This window comes from Phoca vitulina, unplaced genomic scaffold (assembly GCF_004348235.1).
Source record: "Phoca vitulina isolate PV1807 unplaced genomic scaffold, GSC_HSeal_1.0 scaffold57, whole genome shotgun sequence".
Taxonomy (NCBI): domain Eukaryota; kingdom Metazoa; phylum Chordata; class Mammalia; order Carnivora; family Phocidae; genus Phoca; species Phoca vitulina.
Window position 1 is genome coordinate 9,299,057 of NW_022589760.1, and position 27,194 is coordinate 9,326,250.

General features: G+C 37.7%; 2 pseudogenes; one reads left to right on the forward strand and one right to left on the reverse strand.

Moving 5' to 3' along the window:
- Positions 1 to 6,568: 6,568 nt before the first annotated feature.
- On the reverse strand, positions 6,569 to 6,915 carry LOC116623097 (annotated as a pseudogene).
- A 12,657-nt stretch (positions 6,916 to 19,572) lies between these two features.
- Positions 19,573 to 20,096, forward strand: LOC116623122 (annotated as a pseudogene).
- Positions 20,097 to 27,194: the final 7,098 nt, after the last annotated feature.

A 27,194-nucleotide genomic window follows, 5' to 3' on the forward strand; every position in this document is an offset into this window, starting at 1 on the left:
TGGGACATGACCTGACCCAAAGGCATCCACCTAACCAACTGAGCCACCCAGGCGCCCTCTATTTTTTTTTTTTTTAATATTATTTGTATTTATTTGAAAACAGGAAGACACATTTTGGTGTGTGTTAAATTTTTGGTAGTAATAAATGAGCTTCAAATTTCAGTGACTTACAAAACAAAATGTTGACTTCAGACTTACTTATATGTCATCTCTGAGTTCCCTGTGACTCTACTTCATATGATTGTTCATTCAGGGCTGAAGCTAAAGAAATAGTCCATACTTATGTTGTTCTCAAGGCAGAAGGAAAGCATAGTTAGAATTCTCAGTAGCTCTTAAAGCTGCTTCTCAGAATAGTACAATTCAAATTTGTTCACATTCTTTTGGCCAAAGCAAGACCTGTGGTTAGGAGCAGTAGGGTAAAAAAATATATTCCTCCCATAGAGAGTGCTGCAAATCACATGACACTGAGTGAGGATTTACAATCTTCTTATAGGAAAGGAGGAAAAAATAATTGGAAACCCTATTATAAATTTTTACAGTATACATAGACAAAATATCTAGCTATGTCACTTGATATGTTCTGTTTTCACTGAGATAAGTTATATGGGTAATTTGCTTTATATATATGATATATACTATGAATATAAATTACTTAGAAAATATAATTATGAATATACTTATATTTGTTATATTTTGTATATTATATATAAAACAGATTAACATTCTGTTATATATAATTTACTTCTTACATTATACACATCTATATCTAGGGTCTTTAATTACATGTATATACAGATTATATAGAAACATGCCATTACCATAATCTAATTATTTATTTATTTAATTAATTTTTATTTATTTGACAGAGAGAGAGACAGCGAGAGAGGGAATACAAGCAGGGGGTGTGGGAGAGGGAGAAGCAGGCCTCCCGTGGAGCAGGGAGCCTGATGCGGGGCTCGATCCCAGGACCCTGGGATCATGACCTGAGCCAAAGGCAGACGCTTAACGACTGAGCCACCCAGGCGCCCCTCCCTTAAAATCTTTAGAAGAGGTAACACCATATGAAACTTATTCCTCAATGACACCTTAGCTTAAATCTGTGGATCCTTGCCAGTCTGTAGAAAAAATAAAAGGAATAAGAAAAGAGGCAACATGAAAACTTTAACCTCTCAAAGATATTTTTAGTGACATTTCTTCACTTAGTTTGACAATTATATTCTGTACACACAAAAATGTTAGTATATTTAAAGCTAAACATAGTATTTTATGAGAATTTTACTCCATTATTTAGCAATACCACCTGGTAAAAAAGGTCAACATGTTGACTCTAGTAATTGTCATAAACTCAGAGTAATATTATTAACAATGTAAGCCAACTTTTTACTGACCACTTAGAAATACCTTCACCCATTTTGCCTACCCTCAATCCCCCAGAAATACCATAAGGATTTTGATGCTATATGATAGAAGTTGATTACATGTATTTGCTTTGTACTGGTGTTATGGAGGTGGTAGAAATTTAAATGTGTCTATTGTTGAAATTTTCCAATAATTTCTTGTGTAAGAATGGTTTAAAAAGAATGAGATCATTTTTTCAAAAATCATCAGCTGTGTTATAAGAAGAAATCAAGGGATAGGTGAGTATGGATTGAGAGGATGAAAACATTAGAAGTGATAGTCTGCATCAGTTGAATGCCAGAGTAATCAAGTTCATTAAGCTCAGGACAAACTGAGAGGTTAGTTGCAACAGCGTAAGAGCCTCCTTAGTGCTTGATCCCTCTCTCTGCTGTGCTCTCCTAAAACTTTATGCTTACTTCTATATAGAATATTGTGTTAAAATTAATTGACTGTGTGTCACTTTCATTAGACTATAGATTTATTACATAGCTTGAGCTATGTAATAAATATCAAGCTTATAAGCTTGATAAAGCCATTACTCTCAGAAGCAGGAAACATAACAGGCTTTTCTAATACACAAGAGAGACCTAGGCAAAGGTCCTGGAGAAGACAAAGACCATGCCAAGATGGAGGAATTCATCCCAAATGAAACAATAAGAAAAGGTCACAGCCAGAGATCTAATTGAAACAAATATAAGTAACATGCCTGATGGAGAATTTAAAGCAACAGTCATAAGGATGTTCACTGGGCTTGAGAAAAGCATGGAAGACATCTGGGAGACCCTTACCATAGAGATAAAGGAGTTAAATAAAACAGAAATGAAAAATACAATAACTGAGACTTGAAACTGATTTGATGTAATGGCCACAAGGTTGGAAGAAGCAGAGGAATGAATAAATGATATAAAAGACAGAGTCCATTATTGGATTTCAATAATGAAGCTGGACAAAAGAGAGAAAGGAGTGTGATGGATCATGAGAATAGATGTAGGGAACTCAGTGTCTCCATCAAATGTAATAATATTTGTATCAAAGGAGCCCCAGAAGAAGAGAGAGAAAATAAGGCATAAGGTTTATATAAGGAAATAATAGCTGAAAATATCCCTAGTCTGGGGAAGGAAACAGACATCCAGATCCAGGAGGCACAGAGAACTTCCATCAAATCAATAAAAGCAGGACAACACGAAGACATATTTTAGTTAAAATTTTGACATATAGTAATAAAGTAAAATCCTAAAAGCAGCAAGACAAAAGATGTCCTTAACTTACAAGGGAAGACCCATAAACCTAGCTGAAGAACTCCCCAGAGAAACCTGGCAACCCAGAAGAAAGTGGCATGATATATTCAATGTGCTGAGTGGGAAAAATATGCAGCCAAGAATACTATCCAGCAAGAGTATCATTCAGAATAGAAGGAGAGATAAAGAGTTTCCCAGAAAAACAAAAACTAAAGGAGTCTGTGTCCACTAAATCAGCCCTGTAAGAAATATTAAAGAGGACTCTTTGAGTAGGAAAGAAAGAACAAAAGGGAAAAAAGCAGAGAAAATCTCCAGAAACAATGACAAAACAAATAACACAATGGCACTAAGTACATATCTATCAATAATCAGTCTAAATGTAAATGGACTAACCACTCTAATCAAAGGACATAGGGTGTCAGAATGGATAAAAAATAAGACCCATTGATATGCTGCCTACAAGAGTCTCATTTTAGACCTAAAGATATCTGAAGATGGAAAGTGAGGGGATGGAGAACCATCTGTCATGCAAATGGATATCAAAAGAAAGCTGGAATAGCAATACTTCTATAAGACAAACTAGATTTTAAAGCAAAGACTGTAACAAAGGATGAGGAAGGTCCTTATTATCATAATAAAAGGGACTATCCAAGAAGATCTAATAATTGTAAATATTTATGTTCCCAACTTGGGAGCACCCAAATATATAAAACAACTTATAACAAACATAAAGGAATTCATTGATCATAATACAATAATAGTAGAGGACATAAACATCCCACTTACATCAATGGATAGATCATCTAAGCAGAAAATCAACAAGGAAACACTGGAGCAGATGGACTTAAAAGATACATTCAGAAAAATGCCTTCTAAAGCATCAGAATACACATTCAAGTGCACATGTGATATTCTCCAGAATAGATCACATCCTAGGTCACAAATCAGGCCTCAGGAAGTACAGAAAGATTTAGATTGTACCATGCAGCTTTTCTGTCCACAACACTATGAAACTTGAAGTCAACAACAACAAAAAAATTTGGGAAGACCACGATTACATGGAGGTTAAAGAACATCTTACAAAGAATGAATGGGTTAACCAGGAAATTAAGAAAAAAAAAATACATGGAAACAAAATGAAAACACGATGGTCCAAAACCTTTGGGATGCAGCAAAAGTAGTCATATGAGGAAAGTATATACCAATACAGGCCTACCTCAAGAAGCAGGAAAAATCTCAAATATACAGCTTATCTTTACAAATAAAGGAGCTAGAAAAAGAACAACAAATGAAGCCTAAAGCCAGCAGAAGAAGTGAAATAATAAAGATTAGAGAAGAAATACATGATATAAAAACAAACAAATTAAAAAAAACCCAGCAGAATAGATCAATGAAATCAAGAGCTGGTTCTTTGAAATAATCAATAAAACTTATAAACCCCTAGCCAGACTTATCAAAAAAATAAAGAGAAAGGACCCACATAAATAAAATCACAAATGAGAGAGGAGAAATAACAATCAGCATCACAGATATACAATTATAAGAGAATATTATGAAAAATTATATGCCAACAAATTGGACAATCTGGAAGAAATGGATAAATTTCTAGAGACATATATACCGAAGCTAAAACAGGAAGAAATAAAAGAATTTGAACAGACCAATAACCAGCAAAGAAATTGAATTAGTAATCAAAAATCTCCCAACAAAACATAAGTCCAGTGTCAGACAGCTTTGCAGGGGAATTCCACCAAACATTTAAAGAAAAGTTAATACTTATTCTCTCAAACTGTTCTGAAAAATAGAAATGGAAGGAAAATGTCCATACTCTTTCTATGAGGACAACACTAACTTGATTTCAAAACCAGACCAAGACTCCACTAAAAAACAGAATTGTAGGACAATATCCCTGATGAACATGGATGCAAAAATTTTCAACAAATACTAGCAAATATAATCCAACAGTACATTGAATGAATCATTCACCATGATCAAGTGGGATTTATTCCTGGGTTGCAAGGGTGGTTCAACTTTCACAAATCAAACAATGTGATACACCACATTTATAAACGAAAAGATAAAAGCCATATGATCCTCTCAATGAATGCAGAAAAATCACTTGACAAAGTACAACATCCATTTTTTTTTTAAAGATTTTATTTGTTTATCTGACAGAGAGAGACACAGCGAGAGAAGGAACACAAGCAGGGGGAGTGGGAGAGGGAGAAGCAGACTCCCCGTGCAGCGGGGAGCCCAATGCGGGGCTCGATCCCAGGACCCTGGGATCATGACCTGAGCCGAAGGCAGACGCTTAACGACTGAGCCACCCAGGCGCCCCACAACATCCATTCTTGATAAAAACTCTTGACAAAGTAGGGATAGAGGGAACATAGCTCAACATTCATAAAGGACAAATAAGAAAAACCCACAGCTAATATTATCCTTAATGGAGAAATACTGAAAGCTTTTCCTCTACTGTCAGGAACAAGACAGGGATGTCTACTCTCAACACCTTTTTTTAATGAAAATAAGCTTTATTAGATCAAGTAATAAATATATACAAAGATGCAAACGGTAATTAGTCATTTTCTTTTTTTTTTTAGGGAAGTGCAAATTTTTTTTATTATGTTATGTTAATCACCGTACCTCACATCATTAGTTTTTGAAGTAGTGTTCCATGATTAATTGTTTGCGTATAACACCCAGTGCTCCATGCAGAACATGCCCTCTTTAATACCCATCACCAGGCTAACCCATCCTCCCACCACCCTCCCCTCTACAACCCTCAGCTTGTTTTTCAGAGTCCATTGTCTCTCATGGTTCATCTCCCCCTCCGATTTCCCCCCCCCTTCATTCTTCCCCTCCTGCTATCTTCTTCTTCTTTTTTTTTTTAACATATAATGTATTATTTGTTTCAGAGGTACAGATCTGTGATTCAACAGTCTTGCACAATTCACAACGCTCACCATAGCACATACCCTCCCCAACGTCTATCACCCAGCCACCCCATCCCTCCCACCCTCCACCACTCCAGCAACCCTCAGTTTGTTTCCTGAGATTAAGAATTCCTCATATCAGTGAGGTCATATGATACATGTCTTTCTCTGATTGACTTATTTTGCTCAGCATAACACCCTCCAGTTCCATCCATATCATTGCAAATGGCAAGATTTCATTCCTTTTGATGGCTGCATAATATTCCATTGTATATATATACACCACATCTTCTTTATCCATTCATCTGTCGATGGACATCTTGGCTCTTTCCATAGTTTGGGTATTGTGGATTAGTCATTTTCTTTCAGATGTTTGGATCCATTTACAGGAAAGGCAGAACTGAAATCCACATACAGTCTTTGTAGGAAAATGTTGGGGGTTCTTATTAGGTTAAGTTTTATAGGTTGCTCTTTCTTCTGTATTTATAACTTGTGCATTTTTTAAACTGATCCCAAAGCACTTATAGTGATGCAAGAAAATGCTTAAGCACAAAAGATGTTCCATTAAGTGGAATCCACACCATGTGGCAAATGTATGCACTAAAAACAACCCACAGAGTTGTTGTATTAGCTTATGAAAAGGACCAAAAAGCAAAAAGAATCTGGGTAACATAACTGTATTCAAAAGAACTGATGAAAAGGAGACAATGGTATCTTTCCTGTGAGATAGGTATCTTTTACATACATCTTTTAAATCAATGCTTACAACAAAAACAAAAACAAAACCCTCAGTAGTTCTTAACTATATAAAATGTAAATCCTAATCAACTACAAAATATTTTTCAATCTCAGAGCCTCATGAGCCATGGGAGGGACACAGGAAGGAGAAACCAAACTGTTACCATTTTGGAAACAAGAGTTTCATCTGAACATGGGAGATGAGCTGTAATTTCTCATCTTGGAGGGAAATGGAAAACCTTCCACACTAACAGGCAACTAGGATCTGGCATTCTGTTCCATTTCAACCAAGCACTCTGGAACCAGCCTTTTGGTGTGACTAATGCCTCATTTTACTCTCTCCATGGCTCTCTTGCTCCCCACATACATGGGTCTTATCTCTTTCCCCAACTCCTCCATAATGGCCAACAGTTCAGCATATTTGCTTTGGGTTACATGGCTGTTCCCAGTTCCCTGGGTGCACACTGGAGATGGTGGCCTGTAGTCACTCAGCAGGTAGCAGTACCATGAGGATGTCACCAGACTGGTGTATGATGGGTGGATGCTCCCAGCAGTACTGAGGGAGGGGAAGACATGTGCACAGCCAAGCTTGGTTTCTAAGACATCTCCCTGATTAGTGGGGTGCCCTGGCAGGGGTTCTGAAGGGCCAGGCTCATGAGGGTGGCAGTGGAGTCAGTGGCAAGGCCAGGTGGCAACAAGGCAGACCCACAGCCTACTGCCCTGCTATGCACCCCCATCACTTCCTGCACACTTTTTGTTGTTGATGGCTGGGGCCACAGGAGCAAATATGACTGTCCCTCACCCTGAGACCCACTTCAGTGTATCACCCATACATCAGGAATGCTGGTTCAGGGGCAGCCACAAACTTTGAGCAGAGCCATCAGACAGGCCCTGGCCAGGAGGGCTCACCACTGTTAATTAACATAGTACTGGAAGTCCTAACTTCAGCAATCAGACAACAAAAAGAAATAAAATGCATCCAAATCTGCAATGAAGAAGTCAAACTTTCACTATTTTGCAGATGATGATACTCTATGTAGAAAACCCAAAAAACTCCACCAAAAAATTGCTAGAAGTGATACACAAATTCAGTAAATTTGCAGGATACAAAATCAACATACAGAAATCTGTTGCATTTCTATACACCGATAATGAAGCAGCAAAAAGAGAAATCAAGGAATCGATCCCATTTACAATTCCACCAAAAACCATAAGATACCTAGGAATAAACCTAACCAAAGGGGTAAAAGATCTGTACTCTGAAAACTACAAAACACTTATGAAAGAAATTGGAAGATGACACAAAGAAATGGAAAAACATTCCATGCTCATGGATTGGAAGGACAAATATTGTTAAAATGCCTATACTACCCAAAACAATTTACACATTTAATACAATCCCTATCAAAATACCATGAACATTTTTCACAGAGGTGGAAGAAACATTCCTAAAATTTGTATGGAACACAAAAAGTCCCGAATAGCCAAAGCAACCTTGAAAAAGAAAAGCAAAGCTGGAGGCATCAGAATTCTGGACTTCAAGTTATATTACAAAGCTGTAGTGGTGGGAATGCAAACTGGTGCAGCCACTCAGGAAATAGTATGGAGGTTCCTCAAAAGGTTAAAAGTAGAACTACCCTGGGGTGCCTGGATGGTTCAGTAGATTAAGCATCTGACTCTTGATTTTGGCTCAGGTCATGATCTCAGTGTTGTGAGATCAAGCCCCATGCTCAGCATGGAGCCTGCTTAAGATTCTCTCCCCCTCTTCCTCAGCCCCTCCCCCCATTCATGCACACCTTCACACACTCTCAGTCTCTCTCTATTAAAAAAAAAACAAAAACAAAAACAAACAAACAAACAAAAAAACCAGAACTACCCTATGATCCAGCAATTGCACTACTAGGTATTTACCCAAAGAAAACAAAAATACTAATTTGAAAGGACACATGCACCCTCATGTTTATAGCATTATTATCAATAATATCCAAATCATGGAAAGAGCCCAAATGTCCATTGACTGATGAATGGATAAGGAAGACAGGTATATATATAATGGAATCTTAGCCATAAAAAAGAATGAAATCTTGCCTTTTGCAGGGACATGGATGGAGCTAGAGAGTATTATGCTAAACAAAGTAAGTCAGTCAGAGAAAGACAAATAACATATGATTTCACCCATACACGGAATATCAGAAACAAAACAGATGGACATAGGGGGAAAAAAGAGAGGCAATCCAGGAAACAGACTCTTACCTATAGAGAACAAACTGAGGGTTACTTGTGGGGAGGTAGGCATGGGGATGGGTTAAATAGTTAATGGGGATTAAGGAGGCACCTTTTGGGATGAGCACCTGGGTATTTGTATGTAAGTGATGAATCACTGAATTCTACACATGAAGCTAATATTACACTGTATGTTAAGTAACTGGAATTTAAATAAAAATTGAAGAAAAAGAAGATTCAGCCTGGGTGGTAGTCATTTGAAGACTTAGCTAGGACAATAGGATCAAATTAAAAAATGCCTCGTTCACATGGTTGTTAAAAGATGCAGTTCTTTCCCATATGGACCTTTTCTCCTGACACAGCAGCTGGCTCAGCCCAGATTGAGTGATCAAGGAAAGAGGGGAAAGTCACAGTGCCTTTATGACCTAGTCTCGGAAGTCACACACTGTCTTTTCTGCATCATTCTATTCATTAGCAGCAAGTCTCTAAATCTGCATACACTCAGGAAAGGGGAATTAAGTTCTACATCTTAAAGGGAGGGACACCAAAGAATTTGTGGACATATTTAAAACCATCTCTCCAGCCAGTTACTCAGGGCACATTAAATAATCTAGCCTTTGAGTGAGGGGCCTGACAAGAACTAAAAGCACGGCATTCAGGCACCCAAAAGCTAAGCTGACTCAAATTTAGGACAGGAAATCAGCTCCCAAAAGGGAAATGGAGTTTAATTCATTACCTTAACTAAAGAATTGAAAATTGTTTAGCATATTCAACTTTGTTGTAGAGAGCAGGAAGAGCAGCAATTTAGTGGACACAGAAGTGCCCAGGGAGTAGTCCTACATATACTGCATACTGGGCAGTTTAAAACAGTAAAATTGAAGGAAAGGTTTCCAATATAGTTCTAGGATAGGTCAATAATGCTTCAGGCACTGAGCAAGGAAGAAGCAACAGGTTGAATGCCTTTACAACTGGTAATGATGGGCTTGGGGAAGCAGCAATTGACAGAGATGACTTTTCATAATATATAGATAAGTATGATGTCGAGATAGATATTGCAAGTCCCTCAATGAGAAAATACATGGAAAGAACCTTGAGATAACTGGTACAAAGCTCAAAACTGGTAATGTCTTGTTGCCTGTCCCCTTCCAGCACACACCCTGGTTTACACATAGTAGCAAAGCATAGTAAATGATAAGGGGAAGAAAGTTACTCCAAATTTCCTGTCTCCCTTCATTAACCACTGCTTCCTATCCTGGTTATATATTAGTAGAATATCCAACTTTGTTATCACAGGGATGGCATCCTCAGAACTCCACCACCGCAATAGGGGGGACAGATTCTATCACTCCTGTTCAGCTAATGGTCTAATTACTGATGTTATTTTAGCAGATAAATGATAGTAGTTGATGTACTTTGTCAGTCTTCTTTGATCCTCACCCTGTAACTTCAGTTTCAACACGTCTAGGCAAATCATCACAATTTTAATGAGTGTAAACCTAGAAGCCACCAGGGGAAGTTTGTAAGGAACTCTCAGGGGAAGGAAGATATAGAGATAATGAGAATTCACTAGCCTAGTTATATGTATTCAGGGTATGTGATTCAGAAAGGTTGATTCCTCCCTAAAAAGAATCAGAGCTAATTGTTGAGAAAAATGAAGAAGATATAAACAGTATTCTAATCTCTGGAATTTACCTCTTCATTAAAATAGTCCCAGACGTTTCTAGTTGGAAAAAAACCTCAATATCTACGTCCTCTGCTACACAAAGTGTCATCGATGCTGCCTCACTGAAATAATATCATCTAAATAATTTTCATTGGGTAGAGGTCTTACATGATTCAATTTTAGTTGCTCTGCAGTAGTTCACAGAAAGCAACAATTTTGTTCTATAATCAAGGCAGGAGGCAGAGAAAAACTGGCAGATAATTATGAGTCTGAAAATATTTTATGTAAGCAATACTTTGTATAAGAAAAACTTTATAAACAAATGCATTAATATATTTTTTGTGGTGATGATCACTGCTAATGACACGAATTTTTTTATTTAATTTAGCAAAAATGATGCTTGAATGTTGGTGAGGTAATAGATGAGAAAGGAAATAAATCACACACACACACACACACAAAAACCCACATCTAAAGCAAATTCAGACTTATGAAATCTCACTTTAAAATCAGTGCTTGGGGTGCCTGGGTGGCTCAGAGGGTTAAGCATCTGACTTAGATCTCAGGATCCTGGGATAGAGCCAGAATCTGGCTCCCTGCTCAGTGGGGAGTCTGCCTGTCCCTCTCACTCTCCCTCTGACCCTCACCCTGCTTGTGCTCACTTTCTCTCTCTCTTTAATAAATAAATAAATAAAATCAATGCTCAATTTTTGTCAGAATAATGTTCAATTTAGCAGTTACCTTTCTCATTTCTTTTGCTCAATTTTTGTCAGAATAATGTTCAATTTAGCAGTTTCCTTTCTCATTTCTTTTATTTCTTTCCAACCTCGTGTGTCAAGTTCCTAGCTTCTGTCCACTTAACTTTTTTTTTGAATCCTTTCCAGTCTCTTCACAGTTGGTTATATATCAAAGGGCACTGTTGTTCCCTAGAAGGTTGGGAAATACCCTGTCTGTGAACAGCTTTGTATTTAACTATGTTTCTCTATGAGCACAGGTTTTATTTCTCTTTTCTCCTTAATGTTACTCTTCTCTGTCTAGTTGCATGAATCTGGTTCCCTTTTATATTGTTGAAGAACTATATTTTTGGATTCCTTTTACAGTATTTATATAGTCGATGTAACAATATCTTTATTCTATTTGATTAAGGTGGAATCTAGAGAAAGGTATTTCTCAATCTCCTTCACTTGCTCCTCAGCATGACTCCTATAGCACATACATATCTGCTCACTTCAGATAGAAAGATGAATGTAATGCCTTCCCTGCAAGTTACAAAAGTAGCCCTTTGGCTTCTATAATTCTTTGGTTCAGACTAGAGGAATTCTCATCTTTTGGAGTTTCTTTTTTTATAATTTTTGGTTTACTGTCATAGGAAAATATCCTGGCTTCTTCCAGTTTAGTGTTTTTTCCACTTTAAAGGCACTCCCCTTCTGTCCTATACAATTCAGTCTTTGAACCATGTTTGAGAGTAAAAAGCTTAGACTTACTTTTTTTTTCTTGGATTATAATTTAATTTAATTTAATTTATTTTTTTTATTATTATGTTCTGTTAGCCACCATATAGTACATTGTTAGTTTTTGATGTAGTGTTCAATGATTCATTAGTTGTGTATAACGCCCAGTTAAACTTTCTTTTTATTGGGAGACACAAGGTGGGGAAGAGTGCTTCAAAAGAGCTAAAAATATCCTGTTGTCCCAAATGCCTTCTTTGGACTTTAGAATCTGGAATGTGAGCTGTAAGCACTTTTTTTTTTTAAGATTTTATTTATTTATTTATTTATTTATTTATTTATTTATTTGGAGAGAGAGAGAGCACAAGCAGGGGCAGTGTCAGGCAGAGGGAGAAGCAGGCTCCCCCCTCTGAGTAAGGAGCCTGAGATGAGGCTCGATCGCAGGACCCTGGGATCATGACCTGAGCCAAAGGCAGATGCTTAACTGACTGAGCCACCCAGATGTCCTGAGTGAACACATTTCTAAGTACAAGGTCTAATTGCATTGTTCCTAAGGTCTGGGGAAGGTCACTTCAGGCATTTCCTTTCCCATAGGTCCTTTGGCCTTATACACATACACACATGGAGGCAAGAGGAGATACTGAGGCAAGGCAGGACTTGCTAGATATACCTGGAGGAGAAGTGAGGTAAAAAGATTTATCTTCCCTGGCCACTACAATAAAAGCAGAGTAAATCCTCTTTTAGATCCCCCCTTTTAGGTCCTTAACACTCCACAAGACTCCCTAAATGGCTCTCGTTCACCCTCCTCACTGACTGCTTACAGTTTGGCACTCTAGCAGCGATGGGTGTAAGTTTGAGGAAGAGCAAAGTACTTGAGCCATAGTATAAAACACTCATCAAGGTCAGTTTCTTAAATAAGCCAGATCTGGGTTCCATCTTTGTTAGGTAAAAGCAGGAGCTTAGATCGGGTATAAAGGAGACATTAGATACAATTGGCTAGAGGTTGGTCAGGAAGACAATTTGCTTTCTTTCTTGAAGTTTTTTGTTCAATCGTTTCTCAGTATCTTTTTTTTTTTTTCCCCCATCATCTTCGAAATGAAAGTCGAACATCTTAGTTTCGCATACAGGTATTTTCATGCTCTAGCCTCATCTTACCTGATTCCATCTCCCAACTTCACTGCTCACCAATCACTGCACTCTATTCTCCAGTCTTTCCATACCCCATTAAATTCCAGAACATGCCATGGTGCATCACACAACCTTCCCACATGATTCTAATACTGCCCTTATTATCCTTGTGCCCCACTACATTACAGTCATCTGTTTACATTCTACTCATCTCCTAAATTTTAGTTCACATACCACATTTCCACAGAAAGCCTTTGCCTGACCTCTTGGGGGTACTGAACAACCATTCTTTCCTCCTAAATGTTCCTGTAATAACTTATTCTAATCTATTTTTACACATTTAGCATATTAGATTGTATTGTCTATTTTTTAAATGTCTGTATTCACATTGGGCTGAGGTCATTTTTTGAAAAGGACTGATTTACATCCTTGTGTTAATCCTGGAACTTTACATGTAATGAATGTTAATAAATTTTGAATGAATATATGAGAATGTGATGCTTAATTGGAAAGACAGATCTTGAATTCTGGCCATGTCTAGAGATTTATTAATAACTGATGAGATAGTAGATTATAGATTTTAAAACAAATAAAAAATAACAAAACTTCCTTTGTTCACTTGCAGTAACTGGATTAAATTGAGCATTTGGTGAGAAATTAATGACTTGATCTTTATACCAATCTTTGTACATTCAGTTACAGTCCATTTTATTTTCATAAAACATTTAGAATGCAGTGTCACATAAGCTTTCAATAAAATTATTGTCTAGATGACCATCTCCTCTGAAATATTATAACCCTCTTGAGGGTAAACATCATCATGCCTTGCAGTTTCTGGCACATAGTAGGAGCTTAATAAATATTGAGTAAATGGGGAGCCTAAAATCAATAATACTTACGATAACCACCATTTATCGAGTGCTTCCTCTGTGTTTAGAATTTCCTGGGTGCTTTCTGTTTGATAACTACCATTATTTTCCCTATTTTACAGATGAGGAGGGTGAGAGGCAAAAAGAAATTGCAAAATTTTCCCAAGGTCAGACAGCTGGGGTATATACCATGCACTTTGGCTCTAGAGTCTGTCTTTTACTATCACATGTGTGGACTTCCCTGCAACTATTCCAGTATACTCTTTCCTCCCCCCCACCTTTTTTTACCATGGATGAACTATCCACAATCCTGTCTGATAATCATTTCCATGTTTCTTTTTAATACACTATCACTTTATACATCACTAAGCAATATACCATTGTTTGGCCAGTATTTTTAAAAATTTAAATGAATGAAATTATACTGTATTTTATTTTCTGCCTTGCTTCTTTCAGTAAATATCTCTAAGTTTCATTTATGCTATTATGTGTAGATGTAGTTCATTCACTTTCAATACTATAAATCTGTATAAAATTCTATTAATTGAGTATTCAACAGTTTATTCATCTCTGTTACTATTGATGGATATTTGTATTATTTCCAATTTGGAGATGTTAGGGACAATGCTACAGTATGCATCCTTGTGCATTTATCTAGGTGCATACATGCATAAGTTTGAGGATAAATACCTGGTAGAGAAATTGCTGGATTATGGATATGTATATGGTCACGTTTACTAGACATTGCCTAACAATTTTCAAAGTTATTGTGTCAATTCGCATTTTTACTGGCAGTGCATGAGAATTCCTATGTTTCTTTATTTTTGCTAACCCTTGATGTTCCCCAAATTTTTATTTTTGATTTTGCCAATCTCATAGGCATATAAGTATTATTTCATAGTTTGGAGATTACTTATACAATTGAGCACCTTTTCATGTGTAAATAATTTTTATTTTGTTTTTTTCTTCTGTGAAGTGCTTAAACAAGTTGTACATTTGTTTTCAATTAGATTGCCTGCATTTTTCCTACTGATTTTTCAAAGTTCTTTATATATTCTCTGCATTAGTTCTTTGCTGGTTAAACCTATAGGCAATTTCTTTTTCTGCTCTGGTTTGCCTTTTCATTCTCTTTACTGTGTCCTTTGATGTTCCTATTCTTTTGGATTTGGCCACAGGGAGGCATAAACAAGAACTTGGAATACAGATGGAGAAAGGTTCATTTTTCTTTCTGTCCTGTACCCTTCCTGCTTAATTGCTTAGTTTTTGGCAGTAGCTTTATGTCCCAGTGACAACAACTGTCACTGGGAATCTTCTCCCAAGTTCAACTCTCCTTTGGCTCTGACAACACTATTTCCTTCTCTTCACTTGCAGCCCTATTGATAGTAACAAATGCCAACTGTTGCTGATCTCTCGATTCTTCACAATCCTTTGTTCATTCTCTCTTTTCTCATGAAACTTAATTTTTTTTTTAAGATTTTATTTAACTATTTTAGAGAGAGAGACAGAGAGATAGCACAAGCGGGAGCGAGAGAGAGAGAATCTCAAGCAGACTCCACACTGAGCATGGGACCCGATGCAGGGCTTGATTCCAGGATCCTGAGATCAGGACCAGAGCTGAAACCAAGAGTCAGGTGTTTAAGCCCTTCATGAATTTTAATTCTATCTTGGTTTTCTTTTTACTTCAAAAAGCATCATAATTATTGATGTCATGGTTTTAGAGAGTCAGTAGCTGGTAAGATTTACCTACATATTTACCATTTTATTTGCCTAGACTTTCCATCTGGATTTAGTCTCCTATTTTGGAATGCATACATTCTCTCCTACTAGTGGCAAATATTCCCAGTTTTTCATCAGAAAAATGTCTTTTTCTCATTCTTGTTATTTTTCTAATAGCCCTATGAGATATAATTTATCTACCATAATGTTCACCTGTTTAAAATGTACAAGTCAGTTGTTTTTAGTATATTTATAGAGTTGTACAGCCATTTATTTGTAAAAAAAACTAAAAATAGCTCAAATGTCCTTCAACAGGCTATGGGGGGCCTTGAACCTTGACTCTTGTCCCCCTGTTCCCAAGGCTTTGTACATTTTCCTCTTTTTACAGATTTCCTCAGAGCAAAAGCACTTTTGTTTTTTGCCTGTGCTTTGTTTTTATTTCTAAATGCCAGCTCTCACCCAAAGATGGCAGTTTTCTTGATAGCACTTTAATTATTTAACTGTTTTTTGGAAAAAAAAAAAAACACTTTATCTCATAGTTTTAATTTTTCAAAGCAGGAGGATTAGTCCTAGTAAACCAACTTCATTTCCAGGAGTGACCCATTCTCTCTTGAACCCATTTAGGTCAGTCATATGCCTGTTTGCACTCTCCTTTCCACCCTTTCCCCACTCTAACATAAATTGCAAGAGGACCTGTAAGCTGCATTTCCCAGACTCCCTGCCAGCTTGCTTCTCGCTGGGGTTAGCCAATGAGAGACATTAGTGGGAGGGTGGATGGTGAGAAGAAAGGAGAAGCCATATATTTCTCCCCACTTTTCCCTTTCTAAGGTAACCTCTCTAGTATCACCTGTGTCTTCTCCGTGGCTCCAGGCCCCACTGCTCAATGCCTCCTTTTTGTGGCTTCCTTGGTAGCTCCTGTAGTGGTTTTAGCCTCTGCTGGACTGGACTGTCTTCTAGGATCTGGTTAACACTGCTGCCTTCTATTACCCTTTCAGTTCTAGGGGTGGAATAACTGTCTTTAGGTTGCTTATCTCTGGGTTGCCTTACTGTTTCTCATTAGTTTCCTTAGCTCATTTATAATCAATCCCCTATATTAAATTACCTCAGTTTTAATACTTAGAATAATTTCTCTGTCCTGACTGTGCAATCAGTGGTGCTCCATTCAAATCATTCTTTAGCCCTTGTACTCCACTGAAACTCCTGAGAGACTGACTATACAAATGGACAATGGCAAGATCATTTTGACAATAGAACTCTGATCCACAACCTCTATTGCAACCAGTCCAGGAAACCAAACCACAACCTTTGCAGCAACTGGCCCAAAAGAGTCAAGACTTGGGGTGCCTAGGTGGCTCAGTCGGTTAAGTATCTGCTTTTGGCTCAGGTCATGATCCCAGGGTCCTGGGATCCAGCACTGCACTGGGCTCCCTGCTCAGCGGGGAGCCTGCTTCTCCCTCTCCTCCCTGCTCGTGCTCTCTCTTGCTATCTCTGTCACTATCTCTGTCTCTCTCTCTCTCTCAAATAAATAAATAAAATCTTAAAAAAAAAAAAAAGAGTCAGGATTTGGTCAATGATTGCCAGCTTCTCTGATTTCTGCTCCCCTTTCCAACTCAGACCAACCAGAGAAAACCAAATATGATCCCCAAACCAATCACATATGCTGTCTCCCTTTTAGCTAGCCTATCTTCAGCTTCCCCATGCCCACAACCTTCAATCAAAGCAATACTGGAGCCTCTTCTTGTTTTTCCCACTATAAAGCTTTCCAATTCTTCTGCAAGTTTTTAGTATCTCCCAAATGCAAGTGATGGTGGCAGTGTCCCTTGCTATAGTGAAAGTTTTGAATGCCTGTTTTTTCTCATCTGGGTGATCTTCATTTATTTTCACACTTTTTTTCAAAGTTTCCAGTGTCATCTACATTACCAAATCTAGCAGTCAATTTTCAATCCACTTACTTTCGACCCAGTAGCATGTGATACAGTTGAAAATTGTACTTCCCTGATATTTAAACACCTTTATTTGGCTCTAGGATGTCACACTCTCTTGGCTTTCTTGCTACCTGTTATCTATTCCTTTTTAGTTTCCTTTGTTTGTCCATCCTAGTTTCCTTAACTTCTAAGCATTGGGCTGCCCCAGAGCTTAGTTCTCAGACCTATGTATTTGCCTTTCTGGATCCACTCTCTACTTTTCTCTACTTTGTTCCATGTCCTATGAGGCTCATCTAGTTGGACTACATTATCCAGCTCCCTTGCAGTCTTGTTTGTAGTTGGATTCAGTCAATGGGAGACACAGTAGGTTATCCAGAGACTGGGAAGAATATTCCTCTAGCTGCTTCTGAAAGGTGTTTGTGGGTTGGCTGTAGCCCTAGACCAAAGGTCACAGCTCTTTTCACATGGCTCTTTGGATTCTGTTCACTACATCCTTTAGGCTTAGGTTGGTATAGGCTCCCTGCCTGAATAAATGCCACCAGTCTCCCCAGAACAAGACTACCTAATTAGCATGCTAAATAAGGATATCCCAGCAGTTATCTATAGAGCAGATCACTTAGATTTTCCCTAATTCTTCTCAGTATGTAAATAATATATAAGTACTGTTGAACAGGGAGGAATAAAAGAAAGCAAGAATATCATTATAAATCCTTGCATTTTTACATATAATCCAAGGCTTATTCATAGAGGAAATATATATATATATATATATATATATATATATATATATATATATATATATTTAAGGAGAAAAACACCTAAATCACAGTGGCATTATCTCAGCTTCACTCTCATACACATTTAAACAGTGATGAAGTGAGAATCTAATGATGATCCTCAAAGCCAATATCTTCTGCTACACTGTTGTCTGAAGCTTCTGTAAACAAGGTTGCTAAATGGGGTGCCTGGGTGGCTCAGTCGGTTAAGTGTCTGCCCTCAGCTCAGGTCATGATCTTGGGGTCCTGGGATAGAGCCTCTCGTTGGGCTCCCTGCCCAGTGGGGAGTCTGCTTCTCCCTCTGCCCCTCCCCCTGCTTGTGCTCTCTCTATCTCTCACTCTCTCTCAAATAAATAAAATCTTAAAAAAAAAAAAAAAACAAGGTTACTAATTGTCATTGTTTCCCTGTTTCTTTTTTTATTTGCTTTGGGTCTGTCCTTTCATGAATAATTTACATTTTTCAAATATTGGAAAGGAACAAGGCAAGGACACCACCTGAGAAACTAATCAAAATAAAAACACCACCATGCATATTAGGATTTTCAGAAAATAACGGAAATCTGGTTTTATAGCTCTACTGAATAGTGTTTGGAAAGTCTCTAGTGTAATGTTTTATTTTATGCACTCTTTTGGGTCCTAGGGTTTTCTCTAGAAATTTTTCTATACAAAGGAAAATCAAGCACTTTCTCACTGATATTGGAGGACTAAACACTTATGGTTTAGAGGGCTTTATTATTACATGATTATGTTTGAGAAATGTGATTTTTAGCTGTAGTTTATCTAAATGATAAAAATTTGTTAGGGTGCATGAAGAATAAACCTTACCTAAAAGCAGTCTGGACTTTGTCCTTGGCTACTGGGAGGTTATCTCTAGGTTCCTGATAAGAGTGTCTTTGCTTGCCTATGGCCTATGGCCATTGGAGAGTTTATCACTGTGAGTTACAATAGGGGCTTTGGGTCATACAGTCTCAGTTCAGACCACCAGAGGAACTGATGACTAAAGATATTAAGCTCAATGTCTAGAGGGGCTAGAAAATAAAGATCAGCTACTTGGGTAGTATGTGATCGAACCCCAATAAAAACTGAACATCAGAGGCTTGTGTGAGCTTCCTTGGATAGCAAAACTCTGTGCATATTGTCACACATTATTGCCTGGGAGGAGGTAACACCATCCATACTTGATTGGGAGAGGACACCTGGAAACTCCTCATTTAAGCCCCTCTTGGTCTCTGCTTCATAGGTCTCTTCATTTGGCTGATTTTAACCTTGTAACCTTTCTCTGTAATGATTCATGAATATAAGAACTTTCATAATTTTGTGCATCCTTTCAACAAATTTTCAAACCTGAGGGTGGTTTTGGCGACCCCCTTAACTTACAGAAGTGAGGGTGATCTTATGGAGGACTCTGACCCATTTAACCTCATACTTGATTAAAGTCATTGCAGGTTGTAACCAGGGACTGGAGTTTCATTTCCATTAGACAATTTAGAAACCTGAAAAAGAGATTTTCAGAAATGGTGGCTCCGCTGGGGGGTATGTTCTCTGAGCAGCTACCTGGACACCCCGGGACTCCAGAAGCCAGAATTTGCTTCTTCAGGTTGTGCCAGGCCCTCCAAGAACTTCTACCAGTACCTTGGTGGATGAGCTGGAGTCATCTTTTGAGGCTTGCTTTGCTTCTCTTGTGAGTCAGGACTATGTCAATGGCACGGATCAGCAAGAAATTAGAACTGGTGTTAGTCAGTGTATCCAGAAATTTCTGGATATTGTGAGACAGACAGAATGTTTTTTCCTTCAAAAATGATTGCAATTATTTGTCCAGGAACCAGAGCAAGTTATCAAAGAGGATGTCTCAGAACTAAGGAATGAATTATAGCAGAAAGATGTTCTGGGCCGGAAGCACCTGACAAAACTGAGGCATTGGCAGCAGGTGCTGGAGCACATCAACGTGCAGCACAAAAAGCCAGCCATAATCCCTCAGGGCTCCTTGGTTTACCTCCAGCAGGCATCTTCTAATATACCTGCACCAAGCAAAACCTGAGTCAAAGTTGACCTGAAGGTGATCTGGCATGTGAGTTAGCTTAAACACAATTTTGACAAACATTACTTCTTGTGGACATGACATTTTGGAAGAACTCTTTGCCAAAGAACAAAATGATTTTTGTTTGATGGTCTCACTCAAAAATTTCCCCCTATTTTTATAAGCATTATTTCTTGAATACTTTATAAAATGCCTATAGTTTTGGTAAATCAAGTAAATTTTTCTTTCTTTAGCAAAGTTTAGACTGTTAGCATGATGCCACTTACAGATTCCTTTTTATGTTTATTTTTTTCCCTTTTGTATTTTTTTTAATGACTTAATCCCTTTAAGTTTCCAATTTCAGATTAACTTGTATGATCTGAAGGAAAGTTTGTATGATCTGATCTGAGAATCAGAGGAAGAGGATTTTGGTTGTAGTCCTTTTATGACAATTACCCTTCCATGGTAGTACAGAAAAATAGGTAAATTTGCATGTTTCAGGCTTTAAATTATCTCAAGAAGAGGAATCTAATGCAGCAATGTTTGTAATGCTTCTGGAGCTCTCAGAATGAGGATATTTTGTAAATAGGCTGAAATGATTATAATATCCTAGTGTAGTAGTATACACCTTAGTGTAGTAGTAATACAGTAGGATCCTTACGTTGATGTTGAATATTATTTGGGTTAACTTTATATTTTCTGTAGTGTTTTTTTTTTTTTTTTTTCACTTTTTGGAGTGGGGTATGTAGTAAGAGCAGGGATATCTTAAGTTTTGTTATGATATGCGGTGATGAATCAGTTTAAGTAAGAGGGCAGACTGTTCTCAGCAGGACGGTTGAGGCATACATGCAGTATGAGAGGTTAAAGCTTACTATGATTATCTCTTTTCATTTCGAGTTTTGTTTGCTTGTGTTGTTTTTGTTTCTGTTATTATTTATTTATTTATAGCAGAACTTTCCATTAAGGAAGGTTCTTGCTAATGAGTGACGTTGATTCTAAGGCACTGGGGCCTTGGTGTGGGGAGTGGGCTACAGGGTGACCCTCAGTGACTTACCACCCTCAGAGATTATGGGAGCCTCAGTGTTGGGAAATGTTTTACCCTCTTCTTGGTTACACAGGCCAAGGAGATTCTCTATTGAGCTGCTGTTGAGACATACAGACCAGCATTGTGTGTGGTGTTCCTTGGATGAGATTTTGCCTTCTTGATTATTTACAGTCTCTTATCAGATTACATCTCCTTACCAGAAACAAATGTTCTTATTGTCTTCTGAACAGGCAGTACTTCTACCACTAGGTGTCCTCACTAGCTTTGTTTCCTTCAGCCCTGAAGGCCCCTCCTTACATAACATTGACATCCACCCCTTCACAGTTGTTTGGCCCGGATGCCTCCTGGTCCCTGAAGCTTCTGCATGCCCTCTCTGCCACATCCCCAGGACACAGGACTTCTCTCTCTACCATCCTTGCTTGGTTCTCCCTGGAGATTAGTGATTTGTATTTGTGCCCCTTATGAGAAGTAGGCATTGTACAGGGACCATTTATTATTTATTTTTAATGTATAATACTTGTTACTCATTTTTGTTTGTGTGCATGTGTGTGGGGCACACAGCCAAGGCCAACAAATCCTGTCCATATAGGTTAAACAAAGCTTTTAAAAGTAGTTTTTACGGGCACCTGGGTGGCTCAGTCGTTAAGCATCTGCCTTCGGCTCAGGTCATGATCCCAGGGTCCTGGGATCGAGTCCCACATCGGGCTCCTCGCTCAGCGGGGAGCCTGCTTCTGCCTCTGCCGCTCCCTGCCACTCTGCCTACTTGTGATTCCTCTCTCTCCCTCTGTGTCAAATAAATAAATAAAATCTTTAAAAAAAAAAAGTAGTTTTTACTCACATTCTATGACTTCAAGTTTGTTAATCTGATCACTTCATGCCAATTAGAAGCTCTGATTGGCAGCTTTAGATTTCTTTTTTTTAATTTAAAGATTTATTTATTTATTTATTTGACAGAGATAGAGACAGCAAGCGAGGAAATACAAGCAGGGGGGTAGGAGAGGGAGAAGCAGGCCTCCCGCTGAGCAGAGAGCCCGATGCGGGGCTCGATCCCAGGACCCTGGGATCATGACCTGAACTGAAGGCACACGCTTAACGACTGAGCCACCCAGGTGCCCCTGGCAGCTTTAGATTTCTTGATTAAAAACTTAAACTGGTTAAGTTTTAGGCAGTCTTTCAGTAATAAAGAAATTCTTAGTGAAAAGATTGGGAACTATTCTGTTTGGTGCTTAGTGAAAACTTTTGAATTCATGTAAGTACCAATTATTGCCATCTCCTTATTAAATTCAAAAGTTTTCTGTCAAATAAATAACAATTTTTCAAACTTAAAAAAAAGAAACCTGAAAAAGAAAATCATTTTACCTGTTTATACTTTCATATTTCTTTTATTTTCTCTGATCATCAAATTTACTTGTGAGTGGTTGAAAATATTACTTTATATTAAAAGAAACAAAGGTTTAATGTAATAAAGTGTGAAATGTTATTCATTGTGAAAACCCTGACTTCAAAGAATGTGTATTGTAGAAGACTACCTTAGAGGGCATTTTTTTTTTCTCTCTTTAGGTATATTTTGGTGGAAAATTAAAGCATTGGGTAAGGCTTAAATTAGAGCCAGCTCTTTAGCAGCCTCTGTGACCCCATCCTATGGCCCCATTGTTCATATAACACTCTCTGGAGCTTCCTAGGTGAAATCTAAAACCAGACCCCATAAATGAAGGGCAGGGAGAGACAGAAGAAAGAGGCAGCCTACTCCAGGTTAATAGGTGGCAGTTTTAATAAACAAAGGGTACTTATATCCGAGGCTTTTCTTGGGTGGCAGTAAGACAAGTGATTCCCTGCACCCTCCCACCAAATCTTAAAAGTTTGTAGAGGCCTTACCTGAGTTCAGTCATATATACTCTTCTCAATACTGTATCAGTATATCAAGGCTAGGTCCTTGGAGCAGCCTCTGGGAGTGGGAAAGGCAAGTGGAACCCACATTCCAAGGACAGGGGAGGGGTAAGGAGCCTCCGATAGACTGGGTTTAGCTCATAAGTCAACTGACAATCACATCTGTCCAATGGCATTGGCCCTACTTAGCCCTACACAATAGTAGAGAGCAGCAGCAAACATGCCTTCATTGGCCATCAGAGACAGAACTACCCTTTTATTTTTATTATCAGTGACTAGAGATATCTGAAGATATCTGAGCTTGACTAAGACAGAAAAAAAAGCAGAAACATGGTGAAGGCCTTAAGCAAACCATGAGAACACATCACATGTGAGACACTCTCTATGGTACCCAGCTTTATTTGGTTAATGAGCTAGAGTGTGCATAGGAGGGGAAAGACATCAAAAAGGAGATCCAGAAAAGTATTTATTTTTTGTCTGCATCATCATTTTTGTGCTACATAAACTCTGGTTATTTTTACCTTTGGCCTGGTATGGCCTTGGAAACAGGCTATATTAAAATAATCCCTGTTCAAATAAAGGATAGATAAAAATATTGCCAGTGAGAAATTTCATCACTTCAAATTTTCATGAAAATGTCTGTTGACCAAATAAGTGACAAGTTGAAGCTAGAGCAAAAAAAAAAAATCTAGGATGAGAACTTTAACTTTGTATTAAGACTATGAAAATGTGTCCCCTCCCCAAAAAAAAAAATGTTTTTCACAGCTCTTGTCATTGACTTAAGTCTCTCTCCCTGTGAGTTGGAAAGATTAAAACTATTGGCATACAACTAAACAATATCTATATTTATGCCCTAACCATTTTTTTTTTTACATTTGCTTGCTTGACACTTACCAGTAAATACTATGTCTGAATGCCATTTCCTTAATAAAAATGCACTTATTTTGACAGATGTCAACTGCATGTACTCTAAAGATTTTAACCAAAACTTCAAACAAGTTTTTTACTTATTTAAAATAGACTATGATGTGAAGCCATGTTACTTAAGAACTTTAATATTGTATGGTATATATTTGGAGGTATTTTAATGGTTTGACGGAAAACTACCTATTAAAGCGAAGTGACTATGACATTATTATTGAACTATCAAACAGAACTTTATTTCAGTGTTCATTAAAAGCTTTTTTTTTTCATTCTTTGGCTAAACATGATTTTCCCCCCAGAGGAATTTCATATGATAGAATTCTATGGTTTTCAGATTGATACGCAATGATATACAACTGGTTGCAGAACTTCTGTGTAACTACAATAGGGTAAAATCCATCTCTTCCCTTTTTAACCATTATTCTGGTTTTCCTTGGTTAATTTGGTGGAGGGGAGTTTTTTTTTATAACCGTTGGATAAAGAAGAGCCTGGGAAACTTCCATTGAACACTATCGTATAATGAGTATTTCTGTGCCATAAACAAAGAGATTTGGACTAATGACTAGACATTAGAGCAAAAGTGATTGCATTTTTTTATTGCTGTCATAATAAATTAGCACGAATTTAGTGGCTATGTGTTACACCCATTTATTATCTCACAGTTCTGTGGGTCAGAAATCTGACATGGATTTACCAGGTTAAACCAAGGTATTACCAGGACTGATATCCTTTCTGGAGGCTCAAGGGGGGAATATGTTTCCTTGTTCATTAGGTTATTGATATAATTTAGTTTCTTACAGTTTTAGAACTGAAAGCTTCTTTTTTCATGCTAGCTGTCACCAAGCTCCATTCCCAGCTTCTAGAGGCTGTCAGCATTCCTCGGTTCACAGCACCTTTCCTTCATCATTATAGGCAACAATAGACCTTCAGATTTCTCCTGTCTCTTCTTTTTTTTATTTAAATTCAATTTAGTTAACATATACTTTATTATTAGTTTCAAGGGTAGAATTTAGTGATTCAGCAGTTGCATATAACACCCAGTGCCCTCCTTAATGCCCATCAACCAATTACCCCATCCCCCCACCCATATGCCCTCCAGCAAACCTCAGTTTGTTTCCTATAGTTAAAGAGTCTCTTATGGTTTTCCTGCCTCTTTGTTTTCATCTTACTTTATTTTTCGTCCCTTCCCCTATGTGCATCTGTTTTGTTTCTTAAATGTCACATATAAGTGAAATCATATGGTATTTGTCTGTCTATGACTGACTTACTTTGCTTAGCATAATACCCACTAGTCCATCCATGTCCTTGGAAATGGCAAGATTACATTCTTTTTAATGGCTGAGTAATATTTAATTGTATATATTTATCACATATTCTCTATCCTTTCATCTGTTGATGAACATCTGGGCTTTTTCCATAGTTTAACTATTGTGGACATTGCTGCTATAAACATTGGGGTGCAGGTACCCTTTCGAATCACTATGTTTGTATCTTTTGGGTAAATACCTAGTAGTGTAATTGTTTGGTCGTAGGGTAGCTCTATTTTTCAGGAACCTCCATACTGTTTTCCAGAGTGGCTGCACCAGTTGGCATTCCCACCAACAGTGCAAGAGAGTTCCCCTTTCTCCAGCTCCCTTAGTTGTAAAATTAGGTTGTGTATTTGAGACTTTTCTTGTTTCTTGAGAAAGGCTTACATTGCTATGTACACTTCCCTCTTAAGACTGACTTTCCTGCATCCCAAAGGTTTTGAACAGTTGTGTTTTCATTTTCATTTGTTTCCATGATTTTTTAAAATTCTTCTTTAATTTCCTGGTTGACCTATTCATTCTTTAGTAGGATGCTCTTTAACCTCCATTTATTTGTGTTCCTTCCAATTTTTCTCTTGTGATTGAGTTCAAGTTTTAAAGCACTGTGGTCTGAAAATATGCAAGGAATAATCCCAGTGTTTTGGCACCAGTTGAGACCTGATTTGTGACCCAGTATGTGATTTATTCTGGAGAATGTACCATATGCACTCAAGAAGAATGGGTATTCTGTTGCTTTAAGATGGAATGTTCTGAATACATCTGTTAAGCCCATCTGGTCCCATGTGTCATTCAAAGCCCTTGTTTCCTTGTTGATCTTCTGCATAGATGATCTGTCCATTACTGTGAGTGGGGTGTTAAAGTCCCCTCTATTATTGTATTACTATGAATGATTTTCTTTAATTTTCTTATGAATTGGTTTATATATTTGGCTTCTCCCAATTTAGGGGCATAAATATTTACAGTGGTTCAATCTTCTTGTTTAATAGACCCCTTTGTTATGATACAGTGTCCTTCTTCATGTCTTATTACAGTCTTTTGTTTAAAATCTAGTTTGTCTGATATAAGGATGGCCACTCCAGCTTTCTTTTGATGTCCATTAGCATGATAAATTGTTCTCCAGCCCCTCACTTTCAATCTGGAGGTGTCTTTCAGTCTCAAATGAGTCTGTTTGAAGCAGAATATTGATGGGTCTCATTTTTTCATCCATTCTGATATCCTATGTCTTTTGATTGGAGCATTACTCCATTTACATTTAGAATAATTATTGAAAGATATGAATTTAGTGCCATTGTATTAACTGTAAAATCACTGTTTCTGTAGATTGTCTCTGTTTCTTTCTCATCTATATTACTTTTGGGCTCTCTTTTCTTACAGGATCCCCTTTAATATTTCTTGCAAGGCTGGTTTAGTGTTCACAAATTCCTTTGGCTTTTGTTTGTCCTGGAAACTCTTTATCTCTCCTATTCTGAATGACAGCCTTGCTGGATAAAGTATTCTTAGCTGCATTTTTTCCTAATTAGCACATTATATATGTGATGCCAGTCCTTTCTGGTCTGCCAGGTCTCTGTGGACAGGTCTGCTGCCAGCCTTATGTGTTTCCCCTTGTGGGTTAAAGATCTCTTATCCCAAGCTGCTTTCACGATTTTCTCTTATCTTTGTAGTTTGGAAGCTTCACTATAATATTTCCAGTTGATTTTTTTTTTTTTTTTTAATTTTGAGGGTGGTTCTCTGTGCCTCCTGGACTTGCATGCCTGTGTCTTTCCCCAGATTAGGGAAGTTCTTAGCTATAATTTGTTCAAATAAATCTTCTACCCCTTTCTCCTGCTCCTCATCTTCTGGATCTCCTATAATATGGATATTATTTTGCTCTATGTAATTGCTGACTTCCTTCAGTCTACTTTCATGCTCTAGTAGGTTTCTCTCCCTCTTCTTTTCAGCTTCCTTATTTCCATCATT